At 31.6% G+C, this 25,206-nt stretch overlaps 1 long non-coding RNA gene across 1 annotated transcript; it reads left to right on the top strand.

Moving 5' to 3' along the window:
- Positions 1-508: 508 nt before the first annotated feature.
- On the top strand, positions 509-23,322 carry LOC127706925 (uncharacterized). Its single transcript, XR_007984640.1, has 4 exons — positions 509-661; positions 3,788-3,965; positions 21,195-21,407; positions 23,210-23,322. It is a non-coding gene; the product is annotated as an uncharacterized LOC127706925 (long non-coding RNA).
- Positions 23,323-25,206: the final 1,884 nt, after the last annotated feature.

The following is a 25,206-nucleotide window of genomic DNA, read 5'->3' as shown; positions in this document are numbered from 1 at the left end:
AAAACCATGTTTCTCTAAAGGCAAACATACACCAACAAAACCCACCAAAATGAAATAAAAGTCAATACTGGCAATTTAAAAGAAAAACACAATATTTACTTATTGTGTATATACAGCCCAAATGGCAGTTACAATTTAAATTTTCTAACATGTTTGAATGTCAACTCTTCTACAGTCTGTGTTTAATATAGAGATGACCAAACCAATGCACTTTAATTATTATAAATGGTGGTATTTCGGTAGTGGCTTGTTCGGTCCTATGTCATACTCCTGATTCTAATGGTGTAATTCCAATTTTCTTTTAGTATGAAAACATCAACTAACACCGGGTTTATAATTTTGGGATACAACAAATACACAAAGCGACTTCTTTATGAATTATCTTTATCCCACGTATCTTAGATAGTTATCTTGCCCTGACTTACCATTCTAATTTTACAAAAAAGGATCTGAAACAAGTGATAATTGATATTCCGGAAAAATTACACATGCAAAAAAATGACGCTTACATATACACATTATTTTATTGATATAAAACCAAAAGATTCACGGTAACACTGCAATGAAATACTGTTTGTGAAAATCCTGGTGTTGACGGAAATGGAGGTACAAGTTTGGTTATGTCTGTGTTTTTTACTTCATTGCACACTACATGGAACATGTGAGTATTTTTGTGTAATGTATTGTATTGTACTGGCAAACTTCACAGATATTAAAGAAGTGTTCGTAATGTAGGATAATAGTTTTCAATGAGTCGGGTATTTCGGCAATTTGACTTTTTGTTATTGAAAGCATGATAAATGAATGGTATTCAATTTCATATACCGACAGCTTGGTGTAAATTCAGATACGCCTAAAAAGAACATTTATTTCATTACGTTTCGCAATCCCTTTGTAACCTTGTGTATACGTCCTAATTTTTTTTCCATTCTGTATATAGGAGACTTCGTTTCTAACGAATAATTAGAAAAAGAATGTGTGGGTAATGAGGGCTAACGAAATCAATTAATTAAAAGCGTGTTGGGGTGTTAACGTGTTTGCTATTTCATTTATGAACGTTAACAGCATGTGTACACAAAAGTATTATATTTGTATAATTATCAAACAAAAGTTAAGATGGTACCTAACATTACAGGGAGATAACCCTGTAAAATCAGCTAAACGATTAAATGACATTGTATTGTTAAGGAAATATTAAGCTTCTCAATGATCAAAATTAGTGTTTGTCACACTGCTATATATCCAATGAAATTTTTCTGAGAAAGTGTGTGGTTCAAGTTTTCCGAAATTTATAAATGTTTGTCAGAGTAAATATTTTGTCAAAATTTTATGAAAATTAAACGAGTCAAATTAATTTAAGTCAAGGTGTTTGGTACCACCTTAATTCAATTTGTGTCAAAGAAAAGTTTCGTATTTTATAATCACTTCACCACGCGATTGTGTTCTTCATCCACAAAACTGGCGACCCTCACAATGTTGTACATACACCTTAATACAATAAAAAAAAAAAATAAGAACCGTTAACATTAGGTACAAAGTAGTTGTCTCGAGCCTATTAGGCAGTCTTTTATTAATAAATCCGTGGGTTTTTATTTACAACCTCTGGGTCAATACCACTGGAGACAGTATCACCAGTCCAGTAGTCTGTACTTCAGTGTTGACATGAATTATCATTAATATGGTCATAATTATAAATAAACTGTTTACAAATATTTTTTTTTCTCAAAATACTATGGATTGTTAACCCCAGGAATAGATCGCCTTAGCTTTATTTGACAAAATCTTTTGGGATTTTTGGTGTTCTATGCTCTCAAACCTCGCACTTTATTTTGCCTTAACTTTTTGGGGTTCGAGCTTTACTGGTGAGTGTGTTGTTGACTAAACGTACGTCTGGTGTACAACCTTTTAATCCTGGTATTTATGATGAGCTTATTTTATGTTATCAAGATGAAAATCTGTTGCACCAATTCACCAAGGGTGGTGGCCATTTCATTAAAATTATATAATAATTGAGATTGTTTAATGAACAAATGTACCTTTTTGGCAATTGATTGATTGATTGATTGATTGGTGTTTAACGATATTTTCTACACAATTGTGCTTTTTCGTGGCTGTCAATTTCTATTGGCGGAGGAAGCCGGAGTGCAAGGGGAGAACCACCGACCTGAGGTAGGAAAACTGACAATCCTAGTCAATTAAGATTGGAGTCGAGTGCACCTGACCGGTATGGGATTCGAACTGGCAACCTCACCGTTGACTGGCAACGGAAGTTAACTTTGAAATCAGTCATGTAAAAAGTAACTTCGTTCTGGATAACTCTTGATTGCATCAGACCTGTTTTACTGCTAACTCTTGACCTGTACCAAGTCAGGAATATGACAGTTGTTATCCATTCGTTTGATGTGTTTGAACTTTTGATTTTGCCTTTTGAGTGGGGACATTCCTTTTTTGATTTTCCTCGGAGTTCAGTATTTTTGTGATTTTACTTTTGAATAGTCTGCTCCAAACTAAGTTGAATTATAACAAATATTTCTCAATATACATAAAACAATTGATATCCAGAACATGATTAGAAACATATATTGTCTAATTTGCCATTTAAAAATCGAAAAGTATATCGATATCCATGTAGCCCCTAAAAAAAATCAGTTAACGTACATTGTATATATTTGGTTATTGTAGCATCGATTAATAAGTAAAAAACCAGCAATATTAGTGTTCACATGCTAACAATTCTGGTCTGTTTATTTTCAAAGTGACAACAGCTCTCCTGTATATTCATAAGATTGAATTGTCGATAAAAATTAGTAGTCTTGATTCCATTCTTGTATCACACGTTAGTTTGTGCAACAAAATTGAATGCCCACAGCAATTAACGCTTGCCATATTTGTCCTTGTTAATGGTAGCTATATCTCAATATCATAAATCATTAAATTGAGTAAAACGGGGAGGATTGTATGATGAAGATTGCAACAATACTAATACTACAACACAGTGTCGGCTTTAACTAAGAGCACCAACATGTCCTCTTCTTATTCAACATACTTAGCTTATTTTATTCTTAATATCAGTAACATGTTGTATGTATCGGTCCAAAAGTGTGTTTCAAGTTTACTAGATTGAAGTCAATAGCGTGTTATCTGTAAAAAGTGCCATACTTGTTTTTTTATTATGTATCGCTATGTTGCTAGTAGTTCTCCATATATTCCAACGTATTTTGATTTGGTTGGCATTCATTCTACCAGCAAGGTAAATTGACCCAATTTGACATCAAAGAAACCTTACCCTTGTACATATAGCAAATATCACAGATGTGCACTACAGAAGAAATAAAATATATACGCGTAAATTTTTTACTTGTTTCTAAATCTAAACTTTAACTGTCTGTCTTTTTTTTCTTTTTTATATGCAATCGTGTACTGCCTGAAAAATATATACAAAAAAGACACTATATGCTAACATGACTATTTTCAAAAATGTTGTATTGTCCATTATTTATGCGTTTTATTTCTAAATGAAAGGTTAGCAGTAGGTATTACATAACATTTTATCTTTGTGCGTGGCGTTCATTAAAATAATTTGTAAATTATTTACATGTATGCATATTAGTCTGTCGTCTTGTTTACATCTTTATTCAGTTTAACCATTTAAACTTAATAAATAGATAGCGAGTTACGTGAAACTGTAAGCTATTGTCATGCTTTTATCCTATTTAATGTATTGAAGTATAGTTTTTTTTTAATGAAATTATTAGGATACTAATAGTATTTTTTTTTTTTTTTTCAGCTTATTCGGGAAAACTTTTGTACTCAACATACTCTTTAATTAAGGAATTCGATGTTGATACACGCAATGTAACTATCCTGTTAGAGCTTGGAAGTAGTCATGTGTTTGCCATAGACTATGATTACAAAAACAGATTCATTTATTTTCCAAGATACAATACATTTTATGACATCGTTCGGTATGTAAACGTTTATTCTGATGAAGTCAATAGTAAGGGAAACATCGAATGAAAATGGTAAAATCACGTTTATAGAAAAAGACATAATTTCTATCAATTGTAAAATGTGTAATATGACTTTTTTTAGTGATGTATATAGACATCTCTGTTTTCATTTACCACAACGTTAAACGAAGATACAAGATTTATTTGCAAAGTATAAAAAATTAAAATTCTACAAATCCTAATGGGGTTTGAATAGTTCATGCACCATCTTTTGTTTATCTCTTGCTTTAATTTTCTATACATATTATCAACCCTTCATTGAAAACTAACATTAGATAAAACAGTCTTTAGAGTAAAACCATGTTCAAACTCACCTCATAAAGGAAAATTATTCACCTACAGACTAACACATGTCTGTCAACGCGACATATGCATACAATATTTACCGTAACACTAATTAACGCTTAGAATATCCAACTTTTAATACTTAATATTTGACAAATTCACGTTATAAATGTATGTTGTTGGTACTTCCATCGTGATGTTGACTTTAATTGAGTGCCTTTCAATATCCTTTGAAAGAGAATCAAAAATTATTACAATTACTAGTGAATTGTTTTGCTCTCATATTTTTTTTCTAGAAAAATGTATATAATTTTATTTCCATGAATGTTTTGGCTGTAACCATTAATAATGATATAACGTATTTATATTCGACAGATTTATACCTAATTCATAACAGCATTATGTTTTATTTAGGAAGTTCTAAAAAAAGCTATTATTTTGAAGAAGCCAAATGTTTACATGGTTATTTAAAACTAATTTACACGGAATTTTTCAAACTTGTTTTTGTTTTGTTGTAAAATTCTTAAAGTTGAGAGTTAAAAATGACAAACAATCAATTCTGCAAATCAGGCTAGTTGTGTCACCTTAGGTGTACAATGTACCAATGAAGCCACACAATAGGCTTTCTAAAAAGTACAATTAAGAGCACTTACAATGCAATTTTATTAACAATTTATATTTCTAAGAAACAATTCCTGTACACATGTGTAATTAGTGTTGTTGTTAGAAGTCGTCCCAGACATCACTTAATTAAATCTTAAATATAAGTTTCATCATAGTCCTATAATTGATGTAAACTTGAGAGCACTGACGATAAAATTCTCGATATAACTATATTTTCAAGTGGGATAGTTCCTAGACAATATTTGGTTGGCGCAGACTTTCTAACATGTCTTATCTGTCAGAGACATTACTTATACAAATATGATTTTCATAAAAAAAATCTTGGAAGAATATTTCGCGTAATAGCGCTAACAAGACCAGATACACGAACGGCAGCCCGTTATTTTTATGTCCACCGCATGAGTTATTGTAGGGAACAATAAAAAGTGAATTGAAAAAAGTTAAATTTGCTTTGATGACATAAAGTTGAAACATCATATACAGAATATCATTTTTTTTTCATTTTTGACGTATCACCATAAAAGCAAAAAACTAAAAGACATTTTGTGCAACTGTTGAAATGATGCAAACCTTTTAAAAACAGAATTCAAGACAAACATTACATGTAATCATTCATGAATGATGCAAATAGATTTGTATTACTGGGTATCCTCAACAATGTCAAACAATACATCTCTTCGAAAATGTTAGTCAAACTTTTCATACGCCTAAGTCTAAAAACTGTTTACTGACGGCCAAAACATATTTGTATGAAAAAGAAACACATGTGTTTTGTATGGGCCCTTTATAGCTTGTTGTTCGGTGTGATCCAAGGCTCCGTTTTGAAGGCCGTTCTTTGACTTATAATGGTTCACTTTTACAAATTGTGACTTGGATGGAGATTTGTCTCATTGGCACTCATACCATATCTTCTTATATCTATTTGTATGTAAATAGCATTCGTTTAGGTCAGTAAATACGTGTAGTTAATCAAAATAATCGAAAAGTGCGGTTGAAGCTACTCAAGCAATGTACAACATATATTATTAATTCGGTTAAATGTTCTAGCTCAGACACCACACATTTAACAAATTACAAATATTTTCTACCATTATAAGAGCTCGGTTAACATTATCAAATATATCCTCGCCAACGTTTCAAAATTATTCCCCATTCGTCACTTAAGGACATATTATAACAAGTCTTTAATATACAGACGGTTTAGAAAGCCTCAGTTGTCATATATTACCAAACGTTTTATTGAACCTTAAAATGTAAAAGTTAAGACAGCGGGATGAGGAATTAAGTTATCAAAATGCTAACTCGAAATTGCCACATGCTAAGTTGAATTTGCGTTATGTTGACTTCCAATGACAATGGCTTTAGTTATAGTACTATAGTAATAAGTTACTATGTTGTGAAGCCATGCAAATAACATGTTACGTTGAGTTTAAACTACATGACGTGAAGTTGGCGTTGTATGATACCGTATAAGCTTGCAGATGGATAATGCTCAGTCATTCACTTCGAATGCAATGATAACAAATAAAATGGATAGCTAAAATGTGTGGTGCTGACTTATCATACATAAATGTTATGTTGAGATAGAACGATGTTAGGATTGTGATAAAACAACAGGTTTATCATACAATAAGTTGATTTAAAACAACATGATGTACAGACGAAAGTACATGATGTTAAGCTAATATAGCACGCTGATATAAAACTAAAATGTACCGTTAGGCTTACCATATAATTTGTTGACTTAAAACTAAACATTGCAACGTTGAACATTCTTGAAGTTAAGCTACGGTATTACAATGCTTTATCAGTACAATGTCATTATAGGCTTTTCATACAATATACTCACTTAAACTTACACGGTGTACAGTTAAAAGTAGTTCACTACGTAATGTTGGGATAAGATAATAATTATTAAAGGTCAAAATTACTTTGATGAAGCATATTTAAAAACATATGTATATATGTTGTTTATTAATATAAACAACAAAAATACTTGGGTCTAATAAGGCTTAGGACTGTGATAGTCAAATTTTACTCATACGATTTCACATCTATGTAAAAGTTATCAGATAATTTGAATTTACCACCTACTTTCTCCCGAAATAAAGCATAAGAATCTGTACAGTTCGATATATGTTTTGAAATGGGTTGGAACTGATCCCAACTGTACGCTATAGGTGACGATTTCACAATATTTTGCCTTTTACTTATTGTATGTTTGGTATATCTTATTACGGTCTGCCTGATCGCATAGTTTGCTCGATTAAATAACGTCTCATCATTCGATTTGCAAAATAACTGTATATTTAAATATTGGTGTTGGTTAACAGTGTTTCTTTTTCAACAAAATATCAAAGAATATCTAATTTCAAGATACAGAAAAGAGATAAATATTGATACATGTTGGAATACATTATGGTATTTTCTGCTCTCTAAATTCATTTTAACATGTTCAGCAGAAGTGTGGATTCAGTATATTTTTTTCCAATCAAGACATCGAGTGTTTTACTGGTTGGACATTGAATTATGTCTTATCATTTGTTGTTTGAATTCTGTAATTTCGGTACAATTCATATTTGTCTTGTTTGTCAGCAAAGTAGAGTTACTCGTGGTCCGTCTGCAGTTTTTTTGTTTTACATTGTCTTTATTTAGTGTGTTTACTGTTTGGTCTTACATGCATGATCTTATTTTATATTAAAGTCATTTTTATTTTATTTTCGATATGTATGTTATGGTAGATCATCGGTGTATATTTCCTCAGATAACATTTTGTTATATTTTGCCAAAATGAAGATTTAAATATGTTTTTTTTTAAATAAAATAAAAAGTATGGTTTACCGTGATATTTCACAAGTCGTACAACATTGACAAAATTTGCATAGACTATTCATGACAAAACCAAATTTTGGGCATTAATAGAAATCTATGAGATAGAATTTTAAAATAAAATATGAAAAGATACGTTTTATGATATGCTTTAAGAAAATTAAGAGAAACAAATAGTGTCACCGAACTAGTTTTCTCGCAAGAAAAATTGAAAATTTCCCTATCATTCCAGTATAAATATTTTATTAAAAGAATTATATCCCCTTAAATGACTAAGTTGATTTTATTTGGTATGTGTTTAAACGTAATGAATAATGCAATAAATCATTTATTTTTCTTTACACGAATAAACAGTCTGACACATAACTTGCAAATCTGTCTCAAAATTTGCAGATTTCGGATAATAACTAGACCGATTTTTAACTGCTATTGTACAATCCAAGATGGCGGTTTACCATGAATCTACCTTAAAGTAAATATAAATAATCATCTATTTCATTTATATGATTTCTAGTTTAAAGCATTTATATGCACAGATTTTTTTTTTTATTTGTTCAAAGTATTGTTTTTGAAGAAAAATCGACATGGCTAGAAAATACAAATAACTACATCATTACTAACACAATCCCATATTCTTTTCATGGTTAAAAAATACTTAAAATAACACCATTCCAAACTCAATCCCAATCTTGTACGTGTCTACAATAAAACTAAACTATTAAATTTTTCGAAATGTGCCTGTGATAATACAGTAAAACAAAAAATACTTCACTTTTTGTGGCGTTGATACATTCATGTGTCGCACAGTGTATAGTGCATTTGTGGTATCATGGTGTACTGCGGTAAATTCATGGGATGTGTCTGTTGTTATTCTGTGGTTTATATGTTGTAATGTACTACTATATCATTTATTTAGGTATTTCTCTGCCCTTAGTGTTCTTGCGTTTAATTGTAATGTTGTCATTTTAGCGGTCATGCTTACATTGCCTATAAGTGGGAGGTTTGGCTAGCCATAAAACCAGGTCTAGCCCACAACTTTTTTTTTAAATATCCTGTACCAGGTCCGGAATATTGTAGTTGTTATCAAATAGTGGGTTTCTCTGTATGCTTGCGTTTGTTTTTGTTGCAGTTCTGTGTTCTGTTGTTCCGTTGTTGTCCCCTCATAGTTGATATGTTTCCCTCGGTTTTGGTTTGTGACCCGGATTTGTTTTCGCGGAATCGATTTATGATTATTGAACAGCGGTATACTACTATTGCCTGTATTTACGAGTTGGTTGACCGTTATGGAATATCCGTTTCACGGATTATATCGGATATGATCCTTATGTCGTAACTACAATCCCGTTTCCTTTTCACGATGGTGACTTACCGAATTAGACTATTTACCGGGTATGTAATAACATGCGCAACACGACGTGTGCCACATGTGGAGCAGGTTATGCTTACCCTTCCGGAGCACCTGAGATCACCCCCGGTGTTTGGTGGGGTTCGTGATGCTTAGTCTTTAGTTTTCTATGTTGTGTTTTGTGTACTATTATTTGTCTGTTTGTCTTTTTTTATTTTTTAGCCATGGCGTTGTCAATGTTTATTTTCGATCTATGAGTTTGGCTGTCCCTCTGTTATTTTTCTCCCCTCTTTTATAGAAGAACAAGGCGTTTATAAGCCGAACAAAATTAAACCGTGTATACAGCTGGTGGTAAGATGGTGATACTTATGTGTTTTAACTTGACTAGTTATAATAAGTTATCAAACAAATCAAGCTTAACAATTCGTTCACAAGGCACGTGTGAAATATAAAATAAAAAATGGTTGACTGAATATATAATCGACCTCATAATTGAAACTCTAATTCAGGCGCGTAACACTTAAATAGAAGGCCAGACAGAAGACAAAAGCGGGAACAAAAAATGTAATAAACAATACGAATCTTATCAAAAGGATATCAAAGAAGTGGCTTACTATTTCATTCGGAAAGCGTTTGTATATAACACATGTGATTTGTAAACAAATGTGTGAGTTTGATATCTTTAATAGCTTAAAATGGGATTGATGGCATATTAACACACGTATCCCGTACCTATCATACGTACGATTCGGGTTATCTTTCATTGTTTTGATTATGACAATTATTTTTCAATATACTTTGCAGATGAACACCCCATTATACCTTGTTCTGTCTTTCTTTATAGTTTATCTATCTTTTTATTATATTTGTTGCTGGGAAAATATTTAGAAGGATTTGTTTCTGACATTATAAGTATTTTGAATTTATTATAACATGCATTGATAAAGAAATTCCTATATATGTTTTTTTTTAGAATTCAGGTGTGTTCGATTAGAGAATGCTCTGTATTAATTTGTTTAACAGGAATGCAATCGGAGTCCAAATACAAAAGTTGATTCTAGGGAATATATATTTGATATACCTTGGGGTTAATTAACTAAAAGTATTTTATCTATTTTATTGATTAACAAATAAAAAGGGGTCACCGAATTCATTTTAAAGAGTAAATCATTAACTTGTTACTTTGGTGGGCAAAGTTTTCAACAGACACTTGGCATCCCTACATTAAATGAAGTACTATTCTACCTTGTTTAATATAAGCAAACCTTAATAGTTCTACCATGTATTATCATCCATACATGTTGACAAAAAGCTAAACGTATAAAGGTAATTGACGTAATGGATCTTGAACTTAGTATCCCCAAATCTGTACAAAAGCATTTTAGAGGAGGTCACACATAATTCTGTAATTTTTTGTTTGATTGATCAGGACCTATTTGAATTTCTAATACCTAACTGAATACTGAGAATTAAGCCTTTATTCGGAAGTTTCATTGAAATATATTGATCAAATACGCATTAGAAATAATATTTCCTGATAGAATTCCACAAATCTGTACTTTTCATAGACAGTATATGCTTGTCATTGTGTGACCTATCAAGAGTATGATCACCTACACCGATTTTGCGATTCATATTTTCAAATAACCGTCCACTCCCTACTGGCATTGACGTATTTAAACCAAGGTGAATCTTTAACTGTCGAGATTCAAATAATTTGCCTCCCCAGAAATTTAATTCAAGTAACGCTACTGTAAATTGAATGACAGTTGGTTGCTTAACGTCCAGTGTCAAATATTGCATGCACAATTAACGTGTAGAGAGCGTGACTTTATACCTAAAAGAGGCATCGGACTCAACGTCCCCACTCTGAATGGACGGAACTGATAATATTTCCATGTTGAGTGCACCACTTAATCTGGGTCAAACTCACAGTTGGTATATAATTTTAAAGGTTTTATCTTTTGAACAGAACGGAAGAACGGAATGATGCACAAACCAGTAAATAAAATATCCCCATGCAATCATAAGTTGGTCATAAAACTAAAACGATCACCTTTCTTAACAAAATTTAATTAAATAGTCCGAACATGTCCGCTTGTCATACGTATTTGCATAATTAAACTTAAGAACACTGACGATTAATTACGCCTACGTTTACAAGTACGGGCTCTTCCAAGAATCCATGCATCATAATATAAAGAAAAGATATAAATAAATTAACTGATTAAGTGAAGTGTAATCATATTTTTTCCTGCAGATGCGCCCTCATAAGTTCCATTTGATAAAATTCTACGGAAAGATGACACAGTACTATCAGAAAGATGCATCAGTGATCTGAATTTTTACCTTCGACAAAATAATCTTGAAATAAATTATACAAGTATGCTAAAAAAAGAAGAGGCAAGTCTTGTACACCTTTTACAATCCGGCTTGTTTGAAACTCTTGTTTTAATCTTATAACTTACAAATGAGAATATGATCACCCTTCAGATTCCATTAATTTTTTTTCAAACTTTATTTTGATTTATGAGCTTTAAGAAGCATGCAGTCTATGCTCCCATCCGTCGTCCTTCACTGCAACAGGCCGAGATACGGTCAGACAGGATGGTTATGTCGAGTATTTTTTAAAGTCATTTTCTTGGAAATCTCTTTTACGCCACGGACTACCAAGGAAAATCCATCGCCTGTACAAATTACACGTCTTTAGTGGGATACCGGAAAAATAACCAGTGTCTATAACTAGTAAGTTCAACAACAATATCAATAGGCACGCTTAAAGACGTTCTTATTTTTAACATATGCCTAAATTAATAAACAAAGCTATCGTATCGTTATCATTAGACGTGTTACGAAATGGTATATACTCGACGCTGAGGTTGACAAATTATACTTTAAATGCGGGTACCGTATCAAAACAGAAAAGTGATTTAACGATTCAAATTACCTGTGTATCAATTAAATCTTGTGTTTAAACTGCATAGTCATGATGTCCACGAATATTTGTTTCTTATAACAGACTTCCCTTTGAAGACTTGATCATAGACAATTTCATTATAAATTTATATTCCTTATGGAACAAATATTCAAAAATAATTATTCCGTGAAGAATAAAAATGATAATCCCATAATATTTTTTTTCTTTTTATATTTTTTTGAACACTGGCATGAGGCGAGGCATATATATAAAGGTGTTAAATCCAGAAGGAAAGCACAGGAAAAGGAATAATGAATGAGGGAAAAAAATCCCTCGTCAATCCTTAAAAATTAAAGCAACTTGCTATTCATAATTTTTGCGTTTTCGAAATCAAAAGTGACGGACATTTAGTTAAAGGTGTGTTTACCCGTGGTCAGAAATTTAGGACGGGTTGTACACAATGCAGAACCGACTTATTGTATAATATGATGAAATCAAGCTAGCGGCAGGTTGGACGTGCAGGCGAGCAGGAGAAGAGGGTATCCGTTTTGAGCAATAAACTCCTAACCTAGGCACTTTTTAACTTTGCACATTTTTTTTTATACATAGAAAATGTGCAACTCTTTTTATTGATTCATTTTGGATTTGGTTAGCTTTTTTTTTTTCGGAAGTTGGAACTCCGTGATTTTTGGCAATTGTACATATGACCAACATGACACCTCTAGGGCCTCACTAGCCCATATTAGACATTGGATACGATTTTGTGTATAATAATCTGTTAATACCTACGCAGAAAAATATTAACCTTTCTTAAATGTTATTTTCATGTAGAATGTAACTGGTTCGACCCAACGAAATGACTCAGAAGATCTTTGGAAAGAGACATCTTATACACATACCTGCAAAGTTTCAAAACATTTCGCATGGTAATTTCTGAGGTCTGAAATTGTCTTACCCGTTTGACCAGCCTTTCAAACATTTCGAAAAGTACTCCTGTCATATACACTCAAATGCATGTATTTTTTTTATTTATTTTTTTACTCTAACTTTAACTTAAATTGTAACTTCTCTTGTCAGGGTTCAATGTAAAATGTGACTCGCTTTTCGCCGGTTGCACATCATCAACAACTACGTGGCGGGTGGCATAAAATGCCCATCGCGTTAGCGGCAATTGACAGCAATTCTCGTGCCATTTTTAGACCAGACACGCAGCCTCGGGCACCATGTTACTCCAGATACCGGCATTACATACCTACGCAGGTTTTTGTGGACATCACATATAAGGATCACACACAGTAGTTTCCTAGAACAACAGGATGATGCTCAACAGTTTAAATTACTGCCTGTAATCGGCCAGGTATGAAATTAGATTTCCCCAGGATTTTGTCATGTTAGGTCAAATAGATACCGCATGACGTTCTCCGTTTGTTACCCTCTATAGGCGCCATAAACTTAGAGCTACGTGTAGAACAAAAGCAGAAAGCATATAATGTAAAAAATGAATTATCGTTCGGGTGTCGGGAATATGTGGAACACGCTTAAAGTCGTCCAGTGACAAATATTTCACGAATTTTCAGGACGAGGTTCAATAGTGGAGTGACAGATTTATATCGTAATTAATACAAAAAATCAAACTGGCTTATTTTTTTTCTTTCAAATCTAGATGTGCATACTAGAAAAACCATCGACCCCTCCCCCAGCACACACGTAAAACTTTCCCATCCTATAATCACAAGCAATGATAATTCTAAATTTGTATATTTTTTAATTAACCAAGAAGTGTGTAGAATACCTGGTTAACATCACGCAAGTTGAATTTTACCTGTTTTAATCGATAATCAATGCTTTGACACAGTCCCGAATTTAAGGTCTAATTTGTCAACCTCAGCGTCGAGTATATACCTTTTCGTAACACGTCTATTTAAATTGGTTTGACTAAAGATTCAAACAGTTTGTTATGTTTTTTTCTTGGTTATCTTCAATTGTTGATGAACTGAACAAAACCTAATGTCTTATTTTTTGTCGTACCAAATTGTTAGTGTGTAAATGATCAAAAGCCTCAATGATTGTTTTTTGGTATACTTATCACCACTGTAATGTAAACTCTGTTTTAGTGTAGGGTTTGTTTATTTGTTGTTGTTGAGAAACCGTAACTTAGGTTAAAGTTATGTTTATTGAAAACTGCCATTTCTTTTATAATAATTACCTAATGATTCTGTAATGACTTATGTAACCCTTCATTTAAATTCATCAACAATAAATAATCCGCGAACATAAGACATACGAAAGACACCTTGAATGTCCCTTTGGTATCCTTCTCCTCTTTTATAAATCATGACTGGTTGACATTTTTTGTCAAAAATTTCTGAAATGTAATTTAATTAGATATTAAAAGGTGAGGTTGTCGACTTGTGTAAAGCTACTAGTATCACTACTACTACTTACTACTACTACTACTACTACTAATAATAATATTAATACTACTACTACTACTACTGCTAGTGATTTACAATAACTACCCGACTCCGAGCCCGAGTACGAGTACGACTACAAATCAAACAGGTAAGCAATAGGGGTAATCTCAAAATAATTTGTACACTAATTAATTTTACAGTCTTAAATCTTTATGTAGCAATGTGATAGGACAAAACCATTCATCAAATTCATTTTTTTTTACTGAAGGGTTGAAGGAAACACTTTTTCATTGTCCCTTTATAACAATTTTTTTTCAGAATCTAATACTTTCACAACAATATTTTGCTTGTTTTATCTGATCACTTCTGTATGTTCTCTATTCTAACTGATGAATTATTTGAAGGATATTGAATAATAATATTGTTCCCATTTTTTTTTTTATGTATTTTGTTTCTTTTTAAGCAACATGTTTTCCCATTGTATATGGTCTCTGAGGATAGGATAACTATTTTCAATTGAATGATTGCAAATTGTTTCCAACTGGTTTTGATCAGAAAACTGGTTTTTTTTTATAGCTGCGAATGAATTGTTTCATATTTTATTAAAGAAAACTCAGCCGCAGAAGACTGCGTAACAGGAGCATATTATACACAATATTAATTACAACATAGTTCATAATACAAACAGTATACATATTTGAATTATACATCTTCAGAAATAAGTCTTTGTTTATTACAGTTTTAAATTAGACAAGCATCTTTTCTGCCTTTTGAATAAAAATTGACAGCTTAGACAGCACATTAATATTACAATATTTAAACATGCCTAGTACTTTTTTACATTTGGATATTTTAAATAATATGGAGGTATGAACTTCCCCCTTAAATCCTTAACTTCACAATTGGTACATTTACATATATAGTGGTATACATCCCCAAGACCAGCTTTACACAGTGGACAAATTCTCTCATTTCGCGGTACATTTCTCCATCTTCCTGTTTCGATGGGAAACTTTGTATTACATACCCTTAATTTACATATATTTACTCTATGACCCCGCCTTAATTTTAACAGATATGGTTTCTAAGCAAAACTCGTCCTTAAAGTGTAAATAAAATCCCCCCCTTGATGAGTTGTTTATATCAGCGAACCATTTTTTAATAAACTGGTCTTGGAGACGCTGCCTTACATTACTTTTAATATAATTATAATCAACTTGCCCCGGAATACTATATAGTTCACAAAAGCCACAATCATTAAACACAGATTTTACATAGTTAAACCACTTGAAATTATAACCTTCATGCTCATGCATGTACCAAAGTAACTTATACAGTTTACCCGATAGTTTTTTATCATTTGTTGCTAGCTTGTGCCAAAAACATACCATTTTTAACTTGATCTGCTGTTCAAGTTTAAATCTTCCAAGGTCCCCATACACCATAAAATTTGGCGTAGATGATCGCACCCCCAAAATGCGCTTACAAAACTGTAGATGTAATTTTTCATTATTATTTTTATTTTCAAACCCCCATATTTCCGAGGAATAGGTCAAAATAGGAACCTCCAATGCATCAAATAATTATAATTGTAAATCAATCGGAAGTGATATATTTTGTATCTTCTTGTAAAGAGCGTAAAGTGCTTTTTGAGCTTGTCTACCAATTTTTTCCGAGCTTGAAAGAAATTTCCGTTGTAATTAAACAGCAGACCAAGATAAACATATGAATCTTTAATTTCAATAATTTCATTACATAGTTTAAAAGTAACATTCTTATTAAACTTTCTCTTTGAAAAAATCACAATCTTTGTTTTTGATACATTGATGTGAGTTTCCACTCAAAACAATATTGCCCTAACACATTCAGAGCCTTTTGTAACCCTTCTGCCGACTCCTCAAAAATAATTGTGTCATCGGCGTACAGAAGAATAAATAACTTGATATACAAATCAAGATTCTCTGTAATTTTTTCATTTAAAAATTTTAGACCATCCACAGAGTTTTCATCCAGATATTCCTCCAAGTCATTCAGGTATAAGGCAAAGAGAAAGGGTGACATTTTTTCTGCCTGTCTTACACCTACCTCACACGGGAAAAAATCTGTTTTTAGTTCTCAATTTTTAACACAAGACTTAATATCTATTTACATGCTCAATATAACTTTAAACATTTTCCCACCAATGTTATATTTTAATAGTTTTTGCCATAGTCCCACCCTCCACACTGTGTCAAAAGCTTTTCTAAAATCTACAAAAGGTCAAAATAATTTCTTTCCCGAACTCAAATATAGTGAAATTAAAGCATGCATGACAAACATACTATCTTGGACAGAATACCCCTTTCGAAAACCACCTTGGGCATCAGTTATAATCCCGATCTCGTCTGACAGAGCATTAAGTCTTGAATTAAGTATAGAGGTGAACACTTTTCCTAAATTCGATGTAAGACAAATAGCTCGGTAATTATCCAAATTATTTGGATCCCCCTTGTTTTTAAATAACGGCTTTATGATACCAATAAGCCATGAATTTGGAACGATTCCAGAATCAAACACTAAATTGAAAAACTTAGTGTAAATAAGCAAAAATTGATTCACCGTGCTTTTTATATATTCGTTGACAATCTCATCTTCCCCTGGGGCTTTACCATTGCTTAATTTTTTAACAGCTGACAGTATTTCGTTCTCTGTAATTTCCTGATCTATAATTTCAATAACACCCTGACTTTTATACTATTAGCTAATTCCTCATAATCAATATTATCATCTGGAACATCGCTCTTTTTTAATGACTTAAAATACTCATATAATTGATCAATAGTAATTTGGATATATTTATCTGACCCCCTCTATCAAATCTTTTCAAAATTTTCCAAAATTTACCAGAATCTTTTTTCGAAAGTTTACGAATGTCAGATTCTAGTGCATGTTGAAAACTCTCAAAACTTTTATTCATTTCGGTTCTGTAGGCTTTCCCGGACTTTTTCATCTCATCTCGGTTCTCTTTATTTTTATTAAAACTGTAACGATTTTTCGCTTTATTAAAAACATTTCGCTTATCCCTGCACTTTTTATTAAACCAGAGTTGGTTAGAAGATCCAGATGGATAGAATCTTCCCTTTGGTTTAAATACACGATTCGCGGTGCTTTTAAAAATATCACCTATTTTGTCAACGACTGTATTGATTCGTTCTTTTGGATCATTACTGTCCTCCGACAAAAACAGTTATATCTCGTCTAATTTTGTAACGTCACTGACGAGTGTCTCAATAAACCGGTTTTCCTCGTCTGGGACCCATCGTGCATGTACTGCATACACTTGTTCGCATTTATTTGCATGAAAAACAAAAATCATTAGTTACGTGAATGATTATGAATATTCAATCAGCATTAACATTCTAAGTCATTCCAATCATCCTCGATTCCTGTCAAGTAAGCTTGAAATTGTTCGTCTGATTTTAAAAGTTAAAAAAAAGTCTGACAAAGAACCAAACGACGCTTCTTTTTTTTTCTTTCAAAAAGACTAATCTACAAGATCTTTAATCTGTCAGCCTTTCAGTTCAGCATGTTTTTTTTTTGTGGACAAAGCAATTGAAAGAGTGTACTATGTTAGCTTTTCTACAAACAATTCAAAAAGAAAACATAGAATTGAAAACAAACGGTGAATGACGCAAAATGCTGACTAATTTAATCCGATAAGTAGATCAAAATGAAATAGAAAAAGAAGAAACAATTAAAACGACAGGACTGCACATTGATGGCATATGGAGGTGGTTTGGCTTCAGGGGGAAAACACTTTATTTGATAATATATAGCCATATAATTTTTTAACGCGTCTGGCGTATTAAATTATAAGCCAGGTACCTTTGATAACTATTTTTAATTTTATTTCTGGAATTGTGCATTAGAAGGGAATAGGTTTTAGTTTTCTTGTTTTGATTGTTTTACATACTTATGTCATTTCGGGACCCTTTATAGATAACTATAAGGTATAAATGTTGCTCATTGTTGAAGTCCGTACGCAGACCTAAACATTTTGTAGTTTTAATCCTCTAAGTCATTTGGTATCTGGTGGAAAATTGTCTTATTGGAAATCATACCATATCTTATTTTTAAATTATTCTTTGTTTTATGATTTTTTGACTTTTCAAAAAACAAGAACAAATAAACACAAATAAACGATGTACAATCCAAAAGTCATGCTATAAAGAAACAAAGATAAATAGATAAATAAGACTTGTTCTTTTCATAACTTATGTTGTTTCATTTATTTGCGCAACGAAAACATTGAACCATACCAGTTTCATTACTTTCAATGGAATCCAAATTCACACCTAGGTTTTTGAACAGACTTATAGCAGAATACCGTGTTTCCGTTGAACACGTTATTGGCGAAGTGAAATGGAATAAGGAGGCATCTTCGTCACAAACTCAAAGCCATTGTTGAAGTTTTGAAAATCGCAAAAAACAACTTTTGAATTAGCATAAAACTATAAAAGCACAATGTTTACAATATTTTTATCGTTTTTAAATAGCTCCCGTCATTTAAACTGTCTTACTATTACTCGTAGTCGGACTTGGGTCGGAATTAAACAGTTATTGTAATAGTAGAGATTTACAAAAACTACCCGAATTCGAGTCCGAGTACGACTACAAATCATAGAGGTAAGCTATAGGGGTGATCTCAAAATAATGTGTTCACTAATTAATTTTACCGTCTTAAATCTTTGAGTTGTAATATGATAGGACAAAACCATTCATCAATTTATTTTTTGTCCTGAAGGGTTGCAGTAAACGCTTTTTAGTTATTCTCTCTTTATAACAGTTTATTTTTCAAAATCTAATACCTTCAGAACAATCTTGTGCTCGTGATATCTGATCGCTTCTATATGATCTCTATTCAATTTTATGAATTATTTGAAGGGAATTGAATATTACGATTGCTCATTTTTTTTAAACAATACTTTTTCCCATCGTATAAAATCTTGGAGGATAGGATAACTATTTCAATTGCATGATTGCAAATTATTTAAAATCGTTTTTGATCAGAAATTTTTTTTTTTTATAGCTGCGAGTGAATTTCAATGCATTTTCCTTGTTATCTTTATTGTATGTGATAATATATAGCCATATTAATTTTTTTTTAATTTTATTTTTGGAACTGTGCGTTTAAAGGGAATATATTTTAAATTTCTCGTTTCGGTTGTTTTACATATGTCATTTTGGGACCTTTTATAGCTGACTATAGCTGAATTGCTCATTGTTGAAGTCCGTACGCAGACCCATACATTTTGTAGTTTTTTAAGTCAGCTGGTATTTGATGGAAAGTTGTCTTATTGGATTTCATAACATATCGTATTTTTAACTTATTCTTTGTTTTATGATTGTTTGACTTTTCGTATTTTGTTCTTCCTAAAAGCAAGAACAACTAAATCACACAAACGATGTACAATCCAAAATTCATTCGTGAAAGAAGCAAAGATAAATAAATAATTAAGACTTTTTGTTTTCATAAATTATGTTGTTTTACTTATTTGCGCAACGACAACCATATCAGTTTCATCATCTAAATTCACATCTAGGCTTTAGAACAGATGTATAAAAAATACCGAGTTTCCGTTGAACACGTTTTATAAGTCGACGAAAAAAAAAGTATAAAATTACAAAACCACAATGTTTACAATATTTTTATTTTTTCAAGATAGCCCCCGTCATTTAAACTGTCTTACTATGAATCGTAGTCGGACTCAGGTTGGAGTCAGACAATTATTGTAAATCTCTACTACTACTACTACTACTACTACTACTGATATTACTACTACTACTGCCACTACTACTACTACTACTATTACTACTACTACTATTTCTTCTACTACTACTACTACTACTACTACTACTACTACTACTACTACTACTACTACTACTACTTCTTGCACTCCTTCTATAAATAATGATAATAATTATAAAGATAAAATATTTTTTTCAATTTATTTTGTATATAGTTCGTGCAGAAAACAAATAAAACAGATTCTTAAAACATCATTAAGTTTAAAACGTTGTCCTCAATTATGACAACTTGTATTTATAGTTTTTAAAGCGCGAGGTTTGGCTAGCCACAACACCAGATTCAACCCACCAATTTTTCTTAAAATGTCCTGTACCAAGTCAAGAAAATGACAGTTTTTATCTAATAGTTCGTTTCTATGTATGTTGAAATGTCGTTTGTTTTTTGTTGCACTTCATTTTTTCTGTTGTTTCGTTGTTTTCCTCTTATAGTTGATGTGTTTTCCTAGGTTTTAGTTTGTTACCTGGATTTGTTTTCTCACAATCGATTTTATTACTTTTGAACAGCGATATACTACTGCTGCTTTTATCTAGATACGTTTGAATTAAAAGATTACAATAATTTAGTGGATTTTGAGTAAAAGGAAAACAATGAGATAATAAGTCTCGACAAGCTTATAATGTATATGTTGTACAAGAACTGGACATTTTCTCGTCAATAATGTGCAGCGTTAATTGATATGTTTTAATAGGTATGTCTGAAAAATGGTTCCAGTTAGTGTCTCAAATTCAATGTACTTGTTTCTTTATGCAAATAAAGATTCTTCATTGCATATAATTTACACTATTCTGCCATTATAATATAACAGATTCAATTTAGTGTGAATGTAATATGACCAGACAGTGTAACTTTTTTGGTATAAGATACAAGATAAATATAGTTAACGAATCTATTTAATGTCAATAACTTTTTTATTTCTATATAGATTTGCATATCCTTCAAAGATTATAACATTGCAGACAATTGTCAAGACAAGTTCATATCCATCAGGAATAGCTGTTGATTCAGCAACTGATCATATCTACTGGACTGAATCTCATGGTAAACTCTCAAAATGCAATCTAGTTGGAATTAATGTAGCAACTGTTGTATCTTCACTAAAAAATCCTTGGGTGATACGACTTGATATTACAAACAGGTATGCTGTTTTACCGAGAACTGAATATTTGTGTTAACTGAACAATACACTTGTGTTTCTTTTCTGGCAACATCAAGAAAGAAATGCCATTTCATATAATTTATAAATATGCGAATAGTTATTTATACATTGTTCGTGTTGTTTTATATAACCATTTACAAACACTTTAGACCAACAGTTTTAATTTCTTTTGTAAATTTATCATTGACAAGTGTTACGAATATTTTGTCCCTTATGGATTCTTCTGCACATTTTTCACATGTAGTGAATGCTTCATTCGCGTTATTTACAAAACCTAAACTATTTTTTTCTAAAAGGATACACATTTGTTGATTTGCAAAGGTCAAAAGATGACACGATTTTATGTTCGATTAAAAGACGACAAAAAGACATAATTGGCAGTGGGAAGTATAGACCAAATAAGACTAATTTATATTAAACAAACAATGTTATTACACGTTTAGATGTGTACGAACTAAATACATTATAATATTTTACCTAAATACTTTTTTTTTGTATAAAATTAGGGGTATAAATCACATACTGTTTTAATTATCTTCAGTCATTTGGTTATAACTAAACCGAATTCGATAAATAATATCCAGAAAAGCCAAAGGCGTTGCAATGTTTAATATAAACCAGTAGGCTAGTTTAAAACAAAGTATAAGTACGTCACGTGATGCGCTTTGAACGTTCAAATCTGTTTGCTTCTTTTGGTGTACACATATTGATGGCATATCTAGGGCGAATATAAACATTATTTATTGTTTTACAAGCAATTGATACAACTCATAAACTTAAGGTAGTTTTACTACATGTTACTATGAACAACGGTTGTTTGTGGATTATAGTCACATGTTATTTCCAACTGGTATTACTCTGAAAATTTAGACCAAGGGATATCCGTTTACCTCTTTTATTTTGATCTCACTCAATCTTAAAACAAAATACGTAAGCTGATGTATCTTCGGTCTAATCAAACTGTTTTTTTCTTCTTTTACATGTGACAGACCATTTTTCAGACCATATTTTTGGTCCTCCAAATAGCATCAGGAGGTAATCTGATCATTGCATATTTTATTCATATATAACATGATGTTAAATTGTTTAAATAAGAAAGATCATCTTATAAAATACGAATATTTTGTTTATTTACACACAAAATATAATCTGAGGTTTAACCAAGAGGAGCTAAAACAGTTGCAATTAATTTTAATAATAGACATTGAACAAGCTGTCAGAACCAGTGAATACTATTTAAAAGGTTTTTTGTGTATTCAATTTTGAGTTAACTCTTTTTTATTTGTGTTGTGTTTCTCTGATTAGTTTATGCTCACATTTGTTCTTATGTTGCTATGAAACATTAATCAACAAAACATATGTATATACAATATATTTGAACAATTTGAACTGAAGTCTTAGGCAAAATTTCTATTCTGATGGAAATATGCGTAGCGTTAAACCAACAAGATCACAAGCATATCTGTAAACATCCAGACGACCTGATCTAAACAAATATTATTACAAATGTGTTTTGTGTTATTGATCAAAATCAAGATCAATCATCATATCAGTCATTTGAGGAACAATGTTTAAAAGTGATTTTCAAATTCTACTCTCATAAATCAACAACTGTCCTTTGTAAGTACATTGGAAGATTTTGTTTGTATTATGCGTTTTGTAGCAGATAGATCATTCAACAAGGCCGTCAGAGCCAATATGTGAATCTGATTGGTTGAAATTTTATCAAAGAATTTAACGATGATTGTTTTTATGTTGTCACACTTTGATTTGTCTTTCAGGTGGATGTATATAGTTGAACATTATATAGGAATATTGAAGTCTACTTTCGATTTATCTGAAAAGCGGACGATCGTTAACTTCACATCAACACCTGTTTATTGCATGGATTTAGGTAGGAGGTCATTGTAAAAATGTTGCCTAAAATGTGACAGCTGGCATTTATCTTCATTTTAAGATTTGATATTTATATTCAGATTTTTGTAAAATTATGTTAATGTTAATGTGGACATTGTGTCATGGATGAATAAACCATATCCTATGGCTTTCTATTATTATATGTACCATCAATGAAAGTGTAAGCCATCTAACTAATTTGTACAACAAAAGGAATTATTAGAAAAGATATATCAGGACATTATAAATGTTCTCAGGAAAAACTTTGCAGTCTATCTGTCATCACTGTTATGGGTCATATTCAAATAAGAAGTTTAGTAACATAACCATAGAAGCAAAATAATGTCTGAACAATTCGATCTCATTGCTTATTACTGGTGCTTTCATCGAAACACATTAAAAACTTCTTTCACAGGTTGAACACTTTTTTTATAACTCACGGATAATATTTTAATTATCTTCAACTTCGTACTTTATTTGGCCTTTAAAACTTTTTTGATTCGAGCGTCACTAGTGAGTCTTTTGTAGACGAAACGCGCGTCTAGCGTAAATACAAAGTTTTAATCCTGGTATCTATGATGCGTTTATTAATATAAAAATATCTAAGCTTTAAAAAAACTATGAAACTTTAGCATGTTTAGGTTAATTTAACCTTATGGTACGAATTGAAAAAAAAAATAAAACGATACAATTCGAAAGAAACTATCAATATTGTGAAATAAGATCTTCTCAGAAAAAAATTCAAATGTATATACATTTAAATATTTTAAGGTTATAAGTATATGTTATTTGGATATGATACTTCATGGTCCTTTCTTAAGTTCAAACTGCAAGCCAAAGACTTTGTTCATAAAATTGAGAATGGAAATGGGGAATATTTCAAAGAGACAACTACCCGACCAAAGAGCAGAAAACAGCCGAAGGCCACCAATTGGTCTTCAACACAGCGAGATAATCCCGCTCCCGGAGGAGGCACTGGTCCCTAAATAAAAATGTGTACTAGTTTAGTACAAATGGACGACATACTAAACTCCAAAAAATATGAATAAACTTAAATAAAAAACAAACGCACAAGACTAACAAAGACCTAATGCTCGTGTCTTGCGACAAGCGGAAAAATGCGGCGTAGTTAAACATGTTTTGTGAGATCTCAACGCTCTCCCTATACCTATAGCCAATGTAGAATACACAAACACAAAGCACTACACACAGTGAAACTCAGTTTAAAAGAATTCCGAGTCGAATGTCATAATAGGTAACAGAAGAAACATAGCAAAATGACAATAATACATACATGAACAAAGGAATACTAGCAGTTACTGACATGCCAACTCCATACTTAAATAAAACTGATTGGAAAATTCTGTCTTCATCTTGTGAAAATCGAGCACAACACCATCATTAAATATATGATAAGAACATAACCCGTATCACGCCAACAACTGGTTTCAGAACAAATGTGTTTTTGTTCGATGCAAAGACCATAAGAGTGAATGCCGAAATGTGTGTGCTTTGTAAAGAATATTGCTATTAAATATTGGATGTGAAATACCTGAACGTATAAAATGACTGCATGTTAATGTCCTTGTACCGATGATTTAATTTAGTAAATGTTTTGACTAGTTTCTGAATCGAAAACCCTGGTGCAATAATTGTTCAGTCATACAGAGATTTATTTTGTTAAGATCAAATACTTTGTTACATACACGAGTAAATCGAACTAGTTCAGATATATACACGCCATAAGATGGTAACAGGGGAACGTCACCATCGAAAAATGGATAACTAACAATAGGAAAGGAAAAGTCATATATTTTATCATTAAGTTTGGTATCATTTGTCCCGTTAAAGATAAAGATATCAAGATCCAGAAAAGGGCAGT

This window comes from Mytilus californianus, unplaced genomic scaffold (assembly GCF_021869535.1).
Source record: "Mytilus californianus isolate M0D057914Y unplaced genomic scaffold, xbMytCali1.0.p SCAF_6, whole genome shotgun sequence".
NCBI classification, from domain to species: Eukaryota; Metazoa; Mollusca; class Bivalvia; order Mytilida; family Mytilidae; genus Mytilus; species Mytilus californianus.
This window is presented reverse-complemented; position numbering and strand designations above follow the sequence as displayed.